The sequence below is a fragment of the Aotus nancymaae genome, unplaced genomic scaffold (genome assembly GCF_030222135.1).
Source record: "Aotus nancymaae isolate 86718 unplaced genomic scaffold, 86718_ANA_hifiasm-v0.15.2.pri h1tg000016l, whole genome shotgun sequence".
In the NCBI taxonomy this organism is placed as follows: domain Eukaryota; kingdom Metazoa; phylum Chordata; class Mammalia; order Primates; family Aotidae; genus Aotus; species Aotus nancymaae.
The window spans coordinates 57,353,298-57,368,647 of NW_026988428.1; the positions used below are offsets into that span (position 1 = coordinate 57,353,298).

The window sequence follows — 15,350 nt, forward strand, 5'->3', positions numbered from 1 at the left end:
TGCTCTACAGGTTGGCTTTTAAATACTATTCCCTTAGGTTTTGCATTTGAATCATAGAGAACTTTCTCCTCTCCAAATGTTGATTTGACAAATATGTGTCTTAACATCGCTCTCTCCTCAGTCCACCTGCAGGTCAAGGAACTAATGAGGTGTGGAGTAACTAAAGGTCAAAAAACAAGATGAAGAAACAAAGGGCCAAAAAAAACCCCAAACCTTAAATCAGGTCCTGAGTCAGATACGCTGTAACAAATTCTGCTTCAAGCTTAATATTCTTGTATTGATGATGTTTAATAAAAGAAAAAAAAAGCAAGTGTCTGGAAAATTAAAGGGGGGGCATATTAACTAGAATGCTTTCTTGTACCTCATACACTATCTGCACCCCATCGCCCTCCAAATTAATAGCTGTTGCAGAGTTGGGGTGTGTGTGAGCACAAAATCCAAAGGTTGAATTCTGTCCAGTGCCTTGAGTAATTGCATGTCACACACAAAGAATAGTGGAATAGTGAAAACAACATACACATCTGTATTTCCATATGAAAGCACTGTTTCCTTCCTTGATTATCTGCTATTTTTAAAAGGGTTGGGAGTGGGGCGGGGAGGAAGGTGGGGATGAGGCGTTTTTCTGAATCCGAGCCCAGCTCTTTCTAAACTTTTGTTACTCACGTCCGTTTGATTCATTTGCTGTGTGTTCTTTCTCTCTTTTTTTTTTTTTCGTCTCCTGCCTCTGTCATTGCCTGCTGCTAAGAGGTACGCTGAATCACTGCCACTGCAGATGAAAAGCAATTCAAACCCAGTCCTTGGAGTGGGGATGGAAGGGCTCTTTTAAATTAAAAAAAAAAAAAAAAAATTCCCTCTGCGGAAAAAGCCTCCTACTTTCCGGGTGACCGTAGAGGGCAGTTTGACAAGTCTCAGCCCCGGGCGATGGAAGATTTTGCCCGTGGGAGCGTCACGAGGCACACTGGTCATCTCCCCGCACCCGGGCCTTGCGGGTTCTCAGGCCTCGGTGCGTCGCGGGCCGGGCGGCGGCTGGAGCGCGTCGCGGGCCTGGCGAGCGTGGCCCGGTGGGCCCGAGGGTCGCGCCGCGCTCCCGCAGCTTTAAAAGCTCCCACAATGCAGCGCTGGCGTCCCAGTTCCGTTACGAGGTCTCTCCCGGCGCCGGCGAGCGGGCCAGGCGCGGGCGGGGCGCGGAGGAGCGGCGGCTGAAATCCGAGCGCCCGGCCGAGGGGGGCGCCCCCGCGCCACTCCTCTCGCGCGCTCAGCCGCAGCCCGGCGAAGGGGCGGAGTCGCCCGGCCGCCCGGCCCGGCCCGGCCCCCAGCCCGGCCCCCAGCCCAGAAGCACCGGCCGCGGGAGCGAGCGGGCCGCCAACTCCTCCGCCCGCGCTTGCCCGGTGCCCCGCGCCGCACCCCGCTCAGCGTCCGCCGCGCAGCTCCTCGCTTAGCCTCGCCGAGCCTCGCCCGCTCGCTCCCGCAGCGGCGGTGGCTCTGAGGGCGGCTCCCGCGGCGTCTCTGCCGCTGGCCGAGCGCTCGCGCACAGCGGCACCCCCGCCAGGGCGTCCACACTCACCTAGCGCGGGCCAGGAGGTGCGCGGAGAGGGCGCGCTGGGGAGCCGGGGCCTCCCGCCCGTGCGGGGCGCGCGGCGCCGGGAGCGCCGGGCTGTGCGGCTTGCGGACCGGCGTTAGGCGGCCGCGGAGCTTCGGGTGCCGCCGCGTCCCCAGCGCCACTGCCGGCCCCGGCGGGCGGCCTGCGGGGGCGGCGCAGTTGCGAAACTGAGTAAGTATTAACTTTACTCTGCGGCGGAGGAGGCGATCCGGACTGCGCTGGGGATCCCGCCCGCCCCGCCTGCAGCCTCGGGACTGCCCTCCGCCCCGTCGCCCCTCTCTTAGCACCTTGGGTCCCTCGTCCGTTCCGCCCCCACCCTGCCCGCCGCGGGCTCCCGCTCCCTCTGCGTTCACCTTTCCCTGATGTGTCACCCTTTGCGCCTCTCCCCGCGGCACACACGCAGCCGACTGAAAAGTACGAGCTTGGTCGTTGCTTTTCTGCTTCCTCTCTGTGTCCTTGGCAAGGGAGTTTAGAGGCCACTTTTGTTGCGAAGGGAATTTTATGTCTGGCTTTTAAAATGTTTGTTCCCTCCGGATGGAAATCGGATGCTCGCTTGCCGGGTGGCGGTTTGGTGAATGCTTACTTATTTTCTCCTCTGAAAAAAATGATTGGTTTATATGTTTTTAAATTTCATTTGAACTGTTAACCATCTGCGTTCTTATTCCCCCTTGTCACCAGTCCCTTTGGGGAGGGAAGTCCACAGGAGGGGATGTTCAGAGTAATTCTGTCTTGCAAACTAGAAACTTTGAGAGGTAAATTGCACAAACCCTGAAGATTCAACCTGAAGGGATGCGAGCTTTGAATGTGGGTCCTGGTGCGGCACTGGGTTATAAAATATGAGTACCTGGGTTCGGAAACCAGTGTTGCCTTGTTATTTTAGCATCATAGAGCCGCCTGGTGTTGCTAAACCACTACTTTCCCAGCATCAAATGGCATCTTGAGCAGTGCAACGTACGATATATAATTGCGGGTCAGTATTGCTCCTGATCTTTAGGGATTTGGAAGCGAAATAAATGCAAAGCACGTTTCATAGCTAACTTAACCTGTCAGGTTAGTCCTGTCTGGTTAGCATTAAAGCATTGCATTAAAAAAAAAAATCCTCTAACCCTGCGACAGCAGGGACGAACATTTATGGATTTTCCAGTGGATTGTGGCTCAGCAATTCATTAGATCTGCTTTGTTCCCAGGAAGCATTTTTAAATATGGATAAATCTCTGCTCTTCTCTCCATTAGATTAACCACTCATTCTGGTAGGGGGCCCTAAGTAGTTTGTATTTTCTTTTTTGCCTTTCATCTTGGAGTTGCCAGGAGTTACGATCATGTTATGAAGCAACAGAAAATGAAAAGCTTTCTTAATGGGTTTTCGACATCCCATCCTTTGCCTGAGTGAGGCAGTAGTGAATGCCAGCCAGCTCTCTGCAGGGAGAGGTGCAGAGTGGACGCAAGAATCAGAACGCAGGAGACAGCACTATCATTCAAGGAAGTGGCTTGTGTGAGTTTTACCTTTTAGCGGGCATACCAGTGGTACTTTTAATTTTATTTATCTCCATGAGGAAGTCTCCCAAAACCATAAAATTACACATGACCATCCTCCACTTGAAGAAGACCGAACATAGTTTGATGATTATTCTATTGAAGGATCAAATGCCACAAAATATAATTTGTAATACATATGATAAAACCTTTCAAAAATCTCCCCCTTCCTTATTTTTTCCTCAAGTCTCCAGGTGGTACTTTCTGTAATGGACACAATTGGCAGTTATGCATTGAGTTCTTTCTAGGTGTCTTAATCAAACCTTATTTCTGGGCTTTAGTAGCTTACAGGTGCATTAGATGGCCCTGAGAGGGAGCAAATCATGGGGCTGTGCAGGTAGGGAAGGCATTTCACTTTGCAGAAGTGTCAGTGTTCTTCAGGAAAGAGCAGTTACAAAGAACAGAGAGTGTTTTAAGTTGTTTATAGGATGCATGCTTCCTGAATTTGGCATTTGGTTCAGATATTTGGGAATTACAGGTTTAAAATTTGACATGGTTGTTTAATTTGTTTTGCCTTCTATTTATTTGTTTTTTAAGGTTGCAACCTTTTAATCTGAATCTTCAGTGCTTGGCTCTTGTAGCCTTCTACACGTGGTGACTTATGTCAGTTATTGACCTGGCTGCCTTGTGTTTTGAGAAATGATTAGTTCTTGAGCGTTTCTGACTCATTAATTGATCTGTTTTATATTGATGTATATAATGACTTGGAAGTAAAAATACTGTTTGCTGCGGGATATTGTTGCCTTTTTCTTATGGCTAATTCCTGGCATGACTGCTCATTTATTGTAAAACATTAAGATCTTAGATCTCTTGCTAGTGTTCAAAACATTACAAAACTCTTTGCAGGTGAAAGTGGAGTGGGTAGGGAGTTGGATAGAAAAACATGCATCATAAATTAAAGATTTTGATTAAAAAAAATGTTATGTCTGTTTACTCTTCTTTGATGCTAACTTGCTCCAACCCTAAATGGGCTTAAAAATTCAAAGTGTAGAGTTTCCAAGTATTCTGTATAGTGGAAAGAATGTTTACCCCCACTGCCAGCGAGCCTTCGGTTGCACTTGTGACTTTGTCACTCCCAAGGTGAGTGAGCTTGTCCATGACAATTTGGTCTCTGTGATCTCCAGTTTGATTTCTGGAAAATGGGGATACTACTGCTAAAAGGGATGCTGTGGTGAGTAGAACATCAAGTATGTATTAAATGTGCTTGGACATCTCAGCCAATAAATGGCAACATGTCAAACTCCTTCAGAATTGAGCTCTTGATCACTCAGACTTTCAAACTGTTCCTCCTCCATTTTTCATCTCATCCACCCGAGGAGTAGCTCACACCACTCTCTCTTCTATTCTCTTAGCCCCAGCAAACCAGTTCATCACAAAGTCCTGCTGTCCATTTTTATTGAAAAATCTGTTTCAAACCGGTCTGATTTTCAGTCCCCACTATTCCACTGTTCTAATGCAAGCCACTGTACTGTATTATCTTTCCTTGGGGTGGTGCCTCCTGCACACACTCTGTACCTCTTCCAGTCTGTTTTCCTACCAGCAGCCTGAAAAAGAAAAAAAAAAATGTCATTGCTGTTTTAAAGTTTTCAAGGCTCTCAGGAAACACATTTATTTACTTTTGGAATAAAATACCAAATCCTCTACATTACTTCAGGGTCCTGCATGACTTTGCCCCTGCCTCCACCTGCATCCCTTGCTGTCATCTTGGCTAGTTCTCCAGCAGACTAGCCTCAGGCCTGTGGCTCATGCTGTTGGTCTCCTTATTTTAGGATCATCTCTTGAGTAACTTCCCATCCTTGGGTGCTAGCTCAAATATCCTTTCTCATAAAGGTCTTCTCTGACAAGGCCACCCTTATCCTTATATGAATTAGAGGCCCTTTATTTTCTCCCTCATAGCACAATTATTTTCTCCTTCTTAATGTTTACAGTGATATATTATTTAATCACTTAGGATCTTTCTCTTGCCCTTGAGGTTAATATGAAGTTAATAATACCTGATTTATTCACCAGGTCTTGGTATATGTAGTAAGTGCTCAATAAATATGCTGATATAATGAGTAAGATCGTATTATCAGTTTGTATCTTTATCTCTTTTTTGATATGGGGGTCTCACTGTGTTGCCCAGATTGGTCTCGAACGCCTGGCCCCAAGTGATCCTTCTGCCTCAGCCTCCTGAGTAGCGGGGACTACAGGCATGTGCCACCTTGCCCGGTTTCTGTATTTGTATCTTGATTGCTTTCTTTATCACTATGAAATTTGCTTTTCATGATAGAAAAGCCAGACCCACACTTCTATATTCCTTCTTTGCTGGTTATATGTGTGATATGAAATCGCCTTTGCAAATATCAGGTAAAAATGCATTTAGGCTCTGTGAAGGAGTCATAGTAATAAATTGAGACATCTTTTAATTAGTGTTACCCTTGTGACTTTCTGTTGTACATAATCCTTTTTCTAAGTACATCATTAAAATAATTGTCTTTCTTACCAGCACAGGATTACTGAAAAGAAAAAAAAACTTACTGTGCCTCACTATTTTACACAGTGTCACATGATAATACGTTAGTCAGCTGCTGTCGGTTACTGGTGCCAGACATCAAAGGAAGGTTGGGAGCCAGGGGAGCGGGGGGAGCGGGGGGACCATAGGGGATGGAGGCAGCAAACCACATTACCAGGTGTGTACCTATGCACCAATCCTGCATGATCTGCACCTGTACCCCAGAACCAGAACCTAAAGTACAATAAAGAGAAAAAAAAAAGAAAAACGAGAGTTAAAGTTCTTTTTTTTGTTCTTTTTATTTTTTAAAGATGGGGTTTCACTATGATGGCCAGGCTGGTCTTGAACTCCTGACCTCAGGTGATCCACCTCGGCCTCCCAAAGTGCTAGGATTACAGGCGTGAGCCACCGCGCCCAGCCAAGAGTTAGAATTCTAAGGATGCTCAGTGCTGTCCCGCTGTTGATGTGACTGGCATGGTAACTAGACATCATTGGACCATCCACTTAAGAGAGAGGAGGAGGTTTTTTTAAAAAGTGGGAGCCACCTAGAAGTCTGGAAGTTCTTTTCTTCTCTCTCAGTAAAGCATTCCTTGTTGTAGCCAGTAAGTCTCATGACCTTCCAAGGCCAAGGAAGGCTTACAGCTTTGAGTATTTTTGTCATGTGGTTGCTCTTTACGAAATACTAGCTTGATGTCCTCTAACTCTGAAGTACTTATGTCTGTTACTGATGTTTGTAATCTCTATTTCTTACATAATTCTGCGTTTTTCTCTTAATTTTTTTTTAAGGACTTTAGTATTCCTTAAGAATTATTCCCTCATACCTTTAGAATGTGGTTCTGGTTCTTTCATAGTTTTGTACCTTGTAGAGCACTGAGTGTACAGGACCACTTTGGAGCTGATTTGAGTCCTTCAGAATGTACTCCTCTGTACTCCACCTTGGGGGTTCCCAAACTGTGACCCCTTTCAGTGGTCTCGACCCTGAGCTTTCCTAAGCCTGGGTGCTCTTGGGGTGGGAGAGCAAGGAGGAGGAAAGCAGCACTTTTGAGCCCTTGTTAGGTGCTCTCATAGATGAGGAGTGAGTAGTTTACTTGGTCAGAATTGGAAAAGTGAAGCTTTCTTTCCATACATTTGCTTCACTCAAAAAAATTGTCCCTTTTGTTCCCATATTTCCACACCCATGATTTTCTAGTCAGGAAGGCATGAGAAGAGAGAGATGTCCCTGCTAGCCAGATTCTTACCCTGATGCTTATTTAGACCCGATTTAAAAAACTGTTGGGAGCAAGGGCTGAGAGGGACACACCATGTGATTTGCCTTGTGCCAGGCCTCTGTGCCCGCAGGACATTCGCATCACAAGTAGCCGCCACTGTGGAGGAGAGGAAAGTTATGGTTGGGAGTCCTTGTTACTTTTTTTTCCGTCATGTATATATGTCCACTGGTTATTTGGGTGACCTTGAACAAGTTCCCTGGAGCTTTTTTAACACTAATAATATTTCTCATTTATTTTACATCCTTCCTATAGGATTTAGAAGGCTATTCTTTTTTTTTTTTTTTTTTTGAGACGGAGTTTCGTTCTTGTTACCCAGGCTGGAGTGCAATGGCACGATCTGGGCTCACCACAACCTCCGCCTCCTGGGTTCAGGCAATTCTCCTGCCTCAGCCTCCTGAGTAGCTGGGATTACAGGCGTGCACCACCACGCCCAGCTAATTTTTTGTATTTTTAGTAGAGACGGGGTTTCACCATGTTGACCAGGATGGTCTCGATCTCTCGACCTCGTGATCCACCCGCCTTGGCCTCCCAAAGTGCTGGGATTACAGGCGTGAGCCACCGTGCCCGGCTAGAAGGCTATTCTTAGCAAATTTTTTTTTTTATCACATTCAGCTATATCATAAAATATTACAGTGAACTGTAGGGCTGTCCAAATTAATTTTTTTTTTTTTTTTTTGAGATAGAGTCTCACTCTGTTGCCCAAAGCTGGAGTGTGGTGGTGTGATCTCATCTCACTGCAGCCTCTGCCTCCCAGGTCTCCTGTCTCAGCCTCCCGAGTAGTTGGGACTACAGGCATGCACCACCACGCCCAGGTAATTTTTTGTATTTTTAGTAGAGATGGGGTTTCCCCATGTTAGCCAGGATGGTCACAATCTCCTGACCTCTTGATCTGCCCGCTTTAGCCTCCCAAAGTACTGGGATTACAGGAGTGAGCCACCACTCCCTTCGAAAAATGTTTTCTTACTCATTAGCATATGTTTTACTCTTTGTTTTGGAAAGAAATCAGATGTAAATGCAGGTTATAACAGGGGAGTTGTGATAATTTGCCACAACTTATTTTTATATAAATTATATAAATTATTTATACAAATTATATTTATATAAATTATAAATATAATTTATTTATATGGGTAATATATTTTGTCACTGTTGTTAGCTATCATTGGCTTGTGAGTGCTAAATCATGTTTATCCTTCTAGTAATTTTACTACTTGAAAATAACTTAAGACTAAGTTCTTCCAGAATCAAGTACATATGTTTAAAAGAAATTGGCGTTCTCTTAATGGATAGATATTGGACAGAAAGTAAGATTTTGCCCTTTAAATAAATTTTTGCTTAAAATATTTGAATGGATTTATAATCTATGAAACTCTACTGTAGAAATACCATTGAGAAGTAGATTAGGGATATTTTGTAATGTTGAAGGTAAAATTTGGCCATTACTACAGGAAGTTCTAATACCTGATAAATGTTAGAAAATCTTATAGTAGTTTATATGTGGTATATTTTTCTTTTCTTTTTTTTTTTTAGTGTATAATGACTTCCTTCCCTTTTCTTTTTAAAAACAGCTTTATTGAGATATCATTGACACACAATAAACTGCACATACCTAACCGTACAATTTTATGAGATTTGATCTATGTATACACATGAAATCATTCCCACAATGAAGACAATGAACTTACCCATCATCCTCCCAAATTTCTTTTCTTTCTTTTCTTTGTTTTTTCTTTTTCCTTTTTTTTGAGACAGGGTCTTGCTCTGTTGGCCAGGCTGGAGTGCAGTGGCATGTTCTGGGCTCACTGTAGCATCTGCCGCCCAGGTTCAGGCAATTCTGCCTCAGTTTCCTGAGTAGCCAGGACTACAGGCTTGTGCCACCATGCCTGACTAATTTTTGTATTTTTAGTAGAGACTGGGTTTCGCCGTGTTGGTCAGGCTAATCTCCTGACCTCAAATGATCTGCCCACCTTGGCCTCCCAAAGTACTGGGGTTGGAGGCGTGAGCCACCATGCCCTGCCCCACATTTTCTCGTTCTCCTTGGTAACTTCTTTTCCTTCCATTCTCCCCTTTCCTCTAAACCACTGGTCTACTTTCTGTTACCATAGAGTAGTTCAGATTTTCTAGAATTTTAGATTAATGGAATCATGCAGTATGTACTTTTGTTGTTGTTGAGGCTTCTTAAACTCAGAATAATTATTTGGAGATTCATTCATGTTGATGTATGTAGTAGTAGTTTATTCCTTTTCATTGCTGAGTAGTTTTCCATAGTGTGAGTATACAGCAACTCATTAATCTACCTATTAATGAACACTAGGATTGTTGATAATTTTTGGCTATTACAAATAAAGCTGCTGTGAATACTTGCATACAAATATTGTATGGACATATACTTTCATTTATGTTGGGTAAGTACCCAGGATTCAAAATGGCTGAATCATATGGTTAGGTGTATACTTAGCTTTTTAAGAAATTGCCAAACTGTTTTCCCAGATGATTGTACCATTTTACATTCTTAACCAATGGCAGGTAAACATGCTGCTTTCTTTGCATCCTTGTCAACACTTGCCATAGTTGGTCTTTATTAGTCATTTGTGGTATTTTGTTTTAGATTTTTAAAATTTTTATTAATTTTAAAGACAGGGTCTTACTCTGTTGCACAGGCTGTAGTATAGTGTTACAGTCCATAGCTCCCAATTACCTAGGACTACAGGCGTGTGCCACCATGCCCAGCTGGTTTTAAAAATATTTTGTAGAGATGAGGTCTTGCTATGTTGGCCAGGCTGGTTTTGAACTCCTGGCCTCAGGCAGTCCTCCCACTTCAGCCTCCTAGTGGTTGGATCTTAGGCATGAGCCATATGTCCAGCCATCATTGTGGTTTTAATTTGCATTTCCCTAACAACTAGTGATGTTAAGTATCTTTTTAAGTTTTTATCGTGCTGTCTTTGTATCTTTGGTGAAGTGTCCAAATCTTTTGCTGGTGTTTTTATTGGGTTGTTTTCTATTGTTAATTTTTGAGAATTCTCATATATTTTGAATACAGGTGTTTCATAAAATACATGCTTTGCAAAGGATTTCTCCCAGTTTGGGTCTTGTCTTTTTATTTTCTTAACAGTGACTTTGAAAAAGCAGAAGATTTTAATTTTGATGATGTTTAACTTAATAAATTTGTTTTTTATAGATTGTGCTTTTGGGGTGGTATTTAAGAAATCTTTTCGTAGCCTAAGGTCATAAAGATTTTCTCCTGTGTTTTCTTCTACAAGTTTTATGTAGTTTTAGGTTTTAGATTTAGGTCTATTATGCATTTTGTATTTCTTACATGGTGTGAGTTATGGATGGAAGTTAATTGCCTGCATATGGAAATTCAGTTGTTCCAACACTGTTGAAATATTCTTTCTCCACTGAATTGCCTTTGCACCTTTGTCAAAAATCAGTTGTCTATTAAATCCTTTTTTATTGTATCAGTTGATGTATACATCATATCATACAGTATTGATATTGTATCACAGCTGGATAACCAACTAAATGAAAAGCAGCTGTCTCCAAGACAGTACTTGATAATGTGTTTTTGTCATGTTTAATCACATTTCTAGTTTCCTTACAATAGCCTTCCTGGAAGGCTTTTCTACTCACACATTACTTCTCCCTCTTTTCCTTTCTCTTTTTGTTATTTGCTCTCTGTTACAATAATAATGTCTGGTAATGAGGGCACATACATACCTTGCCCCTTTTAACTAATATCAAATACACTTTTTGTTATCTTTTCTATTGATAATTATATTAATTTTCTTTTGTTGAAAATCTCTCAACCTAGATCATTTGCTTCATTTTAATTTTTCTAGTCTTGATTACGTGTTTCTTCCCCTATTGTATTCTGCTGGGTAACGGCATGATTTGGAAAGAATGCCCACTTAAGTTAAAGCCTGACTACACAGGTGTAGCCTTGGAGAAGTTGTGAGCCTTACCAAGCCTCAAGTTTCTAATATCTAAATGGGGCCACTGATTCTTCCCTGTGGGTTGTTTTGAAATAAAGATGTTTGTGTATGTCCACGTATGGAAACAAATGGATAGGAAGTACCTCAGTGGAGAGTTAATGCCTTCCCCTCACCCAACTCCGTGAGGTCTGAATAATCATTCTGTTTGAACTGGGAGGCAGGACAGGCCTCAGTGCTCTCTGGGGAGGACAGGCAGTGACCCTGTGCAGTCGGTCCAGGCAAGTGGTTCTGAAGAGAACTGGAGTTAGAGACAACCCCGTCTGTTTAAGTCATGCAAGGGTGGGAGAAGAGCTCCTCACCGCGCACACCAAGGAGCCGGCTGTCTTCAGGGCCCTTCTCTATCAGTAATTCAGTCTCTCTCCTGAATTCAGTCTCGCTTTTCCTTGACTTCTTGCCCTGGGCCTGGAAACAATGTGTTCCAAGTCCATTGACCCTGCTGCTGCTTCTAGCTGCCTCCTTTCTCTGGCAGCTTCTTACAGGGGTTGTCTATGCTTATTGATTCTGTTACTTCACCTGCCAACTCATTCCCCAGCCAGGTACCATTTTTTTTTAGAAACATTTCATGCCACAGGCATCCATATCTTAATTGCCTAAACCAGTGGAAACTTTTCAGCCCTCATATGACTGAAGTTGTTTGCAGCATGTTCACACTGTTGGGCTATCCCCTCCATCTTGAAACATTGCTTCTTTGGCATCACTCTTTCTTTGTTCATTCAAAGCTGAACTGCACGCCTTTTCAAGAATGAGGATATAGCAGGAGTAAAACACACAAAGCTTCTGTTTGCATGGAGAGCACATGCTACTGGGGGAGACATATAATAAATGAACAAGTATTTTCACTTTATGTGATGAGAAATGCTTTAGAGAAAAAAAAGGTGGGGGGATTGAAAATGCTATGGGTGGCAGTGGAAGTGTTATTTGATATTGGATGGATAGGAAGCCCTTGCTAATGTGAACACATTTGAGCAGAGAACTTAATGAAGGAGCCAGCTCTCTAGCTGCCTAGAGGAACAATGCTCCAGATAGAGGATACAGTGCAGAGGCCCTGGAGCTGGTGCTCACAGGTGTGCCCACATCCCAGTGGCCAGGTGGGTGAGGCCGGAGGGAGCAAAGGGCTGGAGATGAGGCAGAGGAGGTAGTGGGGGTCCCTATACCCCTGACTTTATTGGCTATGACAAGGATCTTGGTTTTGACTCTGAGTGAGAAGACAGTTGAGGGTCTTGAATAGCGGAATGAATAAACTCAAGTAATCTCACCCATCACCCACCTTCATAGTTTTTACTCCAACCTTTATGGTGCTGAATGTCCAAGTCTATGCTCCTGCAGTGCTCTGTGCCCTGAGTTACGGTCCCCTGCCCACTGAACCATGTGTCAGTTTCTCGGGATCAGTGCATCACCTAACTTCCTCCTTGATTTCCTGCAGCCTGGGTAGAAGGCAGGAGCACAGACTCGGGAGCTGGCTACCGTGGTAAAAACCCAACCCTGTACGTGCTGGCTGTAGGACCATGGATTAATTCCATGACTTCTCTGTGCCTTATTGGTAAAATGGAGATAGTAACGATACCTGTCTTATAGTGTCGTGAGGATTAGATGAGTTAATATTTGTGAAGAACAGAGCATGGCAGATAGTATTATAAAAGTGTTTGCTAAATAGAATTAGTAAAATTGAAAAGGTGCACTCCACTGCCATATTGAAAGTGTTTGCCAAGGGGAAATAAGGATAGAAGTAGAAAGACCAGTTAGGAGATAATTGCAACAATCTGTGCAACGGATGGCTTAGATGAGGTGCTGATTGTGGAGGTGAGAAGCGAAGAGAAGGGTCACATCCTGGGTATATTTTGGAGGGGTGTCTCGAGAATTGGATCTGTTTTTCTTTTCATCTTGGATCTTTACAAGTTTTCTTTGCTGCTTTGTCCTCTCCCTCTTGAACAGGGGTTCTCCAATGGGGTGGTGCCATTCTGGAATACATGGGGGCATTTTTTGGTTGCCACAGAGACTGGAGATATGGGTATTTCTGGCATTTAGTGGCCAGGGGCTGGGCCAGGGGTCCTCAGCATCCTACCTGGTGAAGACTTGTTCCTCGTAATGTGCCAGTGGCATCCTGGATGAGAAATGCTGCTTTAGATCGTTATTTCCCCTGACCTCCCACTCACTTCCTGTCCCTGTAACCCTCTACCCTTGCCCACCTGCCTCCTCAAGATTTTTTAACCTACCGTCCCCTTGTGGGCAGCAGGGAGCCCACGAGCTTCCTGATATTTTTTCTCAAATGTTCATGTGTTTTTACACCCTTTCTCTTTCGTTCCTCTCCCTGCCCACCACTTTTTTGGTGAGAGGTTGCAGAATTTTTCATCAAATTCTGAAAGGAGTTCACATGCTAAGAATGTAAGAATTTCTGTTATGAGTGATCTTACCCATCACCCACCTTCATTGTTTTTACTCCAACCTTTATGGTGCTGCATATCCAAGTCTGTGCTCCTGCAGTGCTCTGCCCTGAGTTCCGGGCCCCTGCCCACTGAACCATGTGTCAGGATCAGTGCATCACCTAACTTCCTTCTTGATTTCCTGCCGGGTGTTGTGGGACCATCATCCATCTTACTCCTAATATTGCCTTTCCTGTGCCACCTTGCTTTGAGTAATTCATCTCGTTCTTCTGATTTTACCTCCAGGACAGCTGAGGAAATTTTCTCCACTTTCCATCATTCACTGCCCTGATTTATCATCTCTCATTTAGACTGTTTCCTCTTAACTAGTTTCCTGGCCTGAAATCCATCCTCCGTGTTTCCAGATGAGCTCTTGGACACAGAAATCTCACTGTGTCACTGACCTGCCAAAAGCCCAACTCTCAGTGCCCGCAGGATTGAGTTCAGACTCTGTTATGGTACACAGGACCTCTGACAGCTGACTCTGGTGTCACCCTGGGCTGGCCACGTGGCTGTCCTGCCTTACTGCTTGTCTGCCCTCCCATCCCTTGAATGTTCTCAGGGGCTGGGCACCGGCTGCCAGCAGGACTACATTAATAAGACTTCCCATGCATTGATGCTGAAACAGCTGAACATGCTATTTGATGACATGGAGAAATGGTTCATCCTCTTTTTTGCCTACCAGAATACGCGATAACACTAAAACCAGCCTGGCTGTCGCTTTCACCTGCAGAAGGAGTTCACTCCCTTAGGAAATGATCATGCCTTCCTTCTATACCATATGCATACATAGTTCTTATTCCTGTAATTTTAGAGTCTAAAATTACCTCTACTTCAAACAGGTAAGCTTCTGAGAGGCTCTTGTTAAGCTCATTTATTCACGAGTTTCAAGTGACTAAGAGGTCTTTAAGCTTGTAGTCCTCAATGCAGTTCAAGGAATGCAAGTTGGTTCTTGAAGCTCAGTAACTGGTTATGTCCTTGCTGCTGGATGTTCTAGGGGTATCTTTTTCTAAAATGGAGCAACTTTGTCTGCATTAAAAATCTCTTGAAGTACATGGCTTCTTAATGATTTTTGTGGGGCCCTGGGGAGCCTCTCAGTAGCTGTTGATATCCAAGTTCACCCCTTACCTCTTGAATTGTAGGATCCTTGGTTGTGCACAGCCTTTCTGTTGTAGAACAATTTTCTGGCCTCCTGAACTAACATTGGGCCAAGTTCCCACCGTTGGCACTGATCATCCTGTTGCACATTCAGAATGGAGAAACTTCTGATAATCTTTCTTCTGTGTTCTGGTTAGTCATTAATGCTTGTATTTTATCCTTTGCCCTTCAGGGATCTTCCCAGTTTTCATTCCATATGCAAAAAAAAAAAAAAAAAGAAAGAAAGAAAAATATTTTTTCACCACTCTCAGCTGTTTCCAATGGGCTTTCTTTTTGTTTCTGTTATAGTGTGTCTCTTTTTATTAGCACTTAAAAAATGCTCTGTGCTTTTGCACTGGCAGATACAAAGGCATTAGTAATGTTTGTAAAACACTTCAAACTGTATTGTAAATACAGCAGGCACATTCATCCACAGACTAAGAAACATAACAGTAACCACCCAGGGGAAGTTTTCAGAGTTTGGCTCTGGAACTGATATTTGTTCCCATCTGAGCATTTGTGATTTTAGTCACAAGAGTGAGGAGTCCAGATTGGTTTAGCATTGCCTTCCCTGTTAGACTTTGGGTCTCCTGGAAAGCAGGATCCATATTTAGTTATCCACTGACTGCAAGCTCTTTGATGGCAGGCACTTGTCTAATTCTCACTGGATGCTTGGACCCAGCACATCTGGTTGTTGAGTGAATTTATACCCTCAAGCAGGACCATGCCAAACTGCCTATAGACATTAGGTATGAACACTAAGTGAAGAATTTGTAACATAACTGACTTAGTCATTCATATTATTACATGGATGACTTAGGTGATAACCAAAATCTAGATTAATAGGAATGGAAGTTTTGCTTGGCTTCTGAAAACACTTAAACAAATAGTAAGTACCTGACCACG

At 43.7% G+C, this 15,350-nt stretch overlaps 1 protein-coding gene across 5 annotated transcripts in view; it reads left to right on the top strand.

Annotated features, from left to right (window-relative positions):
* Nucleotides 1–888: 888 nt before the first annotated feature.
* Nucleotides 889–15,350, top strand: part of RASSF8 (Ras association domain family member 8) — a 115,354-nt gene continuing 100,892 nt past the window's right edge. For 4 of the 5 annotated variants that reach the window (XM_021666856.2, XM_021666858.2, XM_064377363.1 and 1 more), the window contains exon 1: nucleotides 1,332–1,771. The gene's annotated coding sequence lies outside the window, so the exon portion shown is untranslated. Of the gene's footprint in view, nucleotides 1,004–1,331; nucleotides 1,772–15,350 lie in introns of those variants that run through there. The other variant, XM_064377366.1, reaches the window with a different exon arrangement.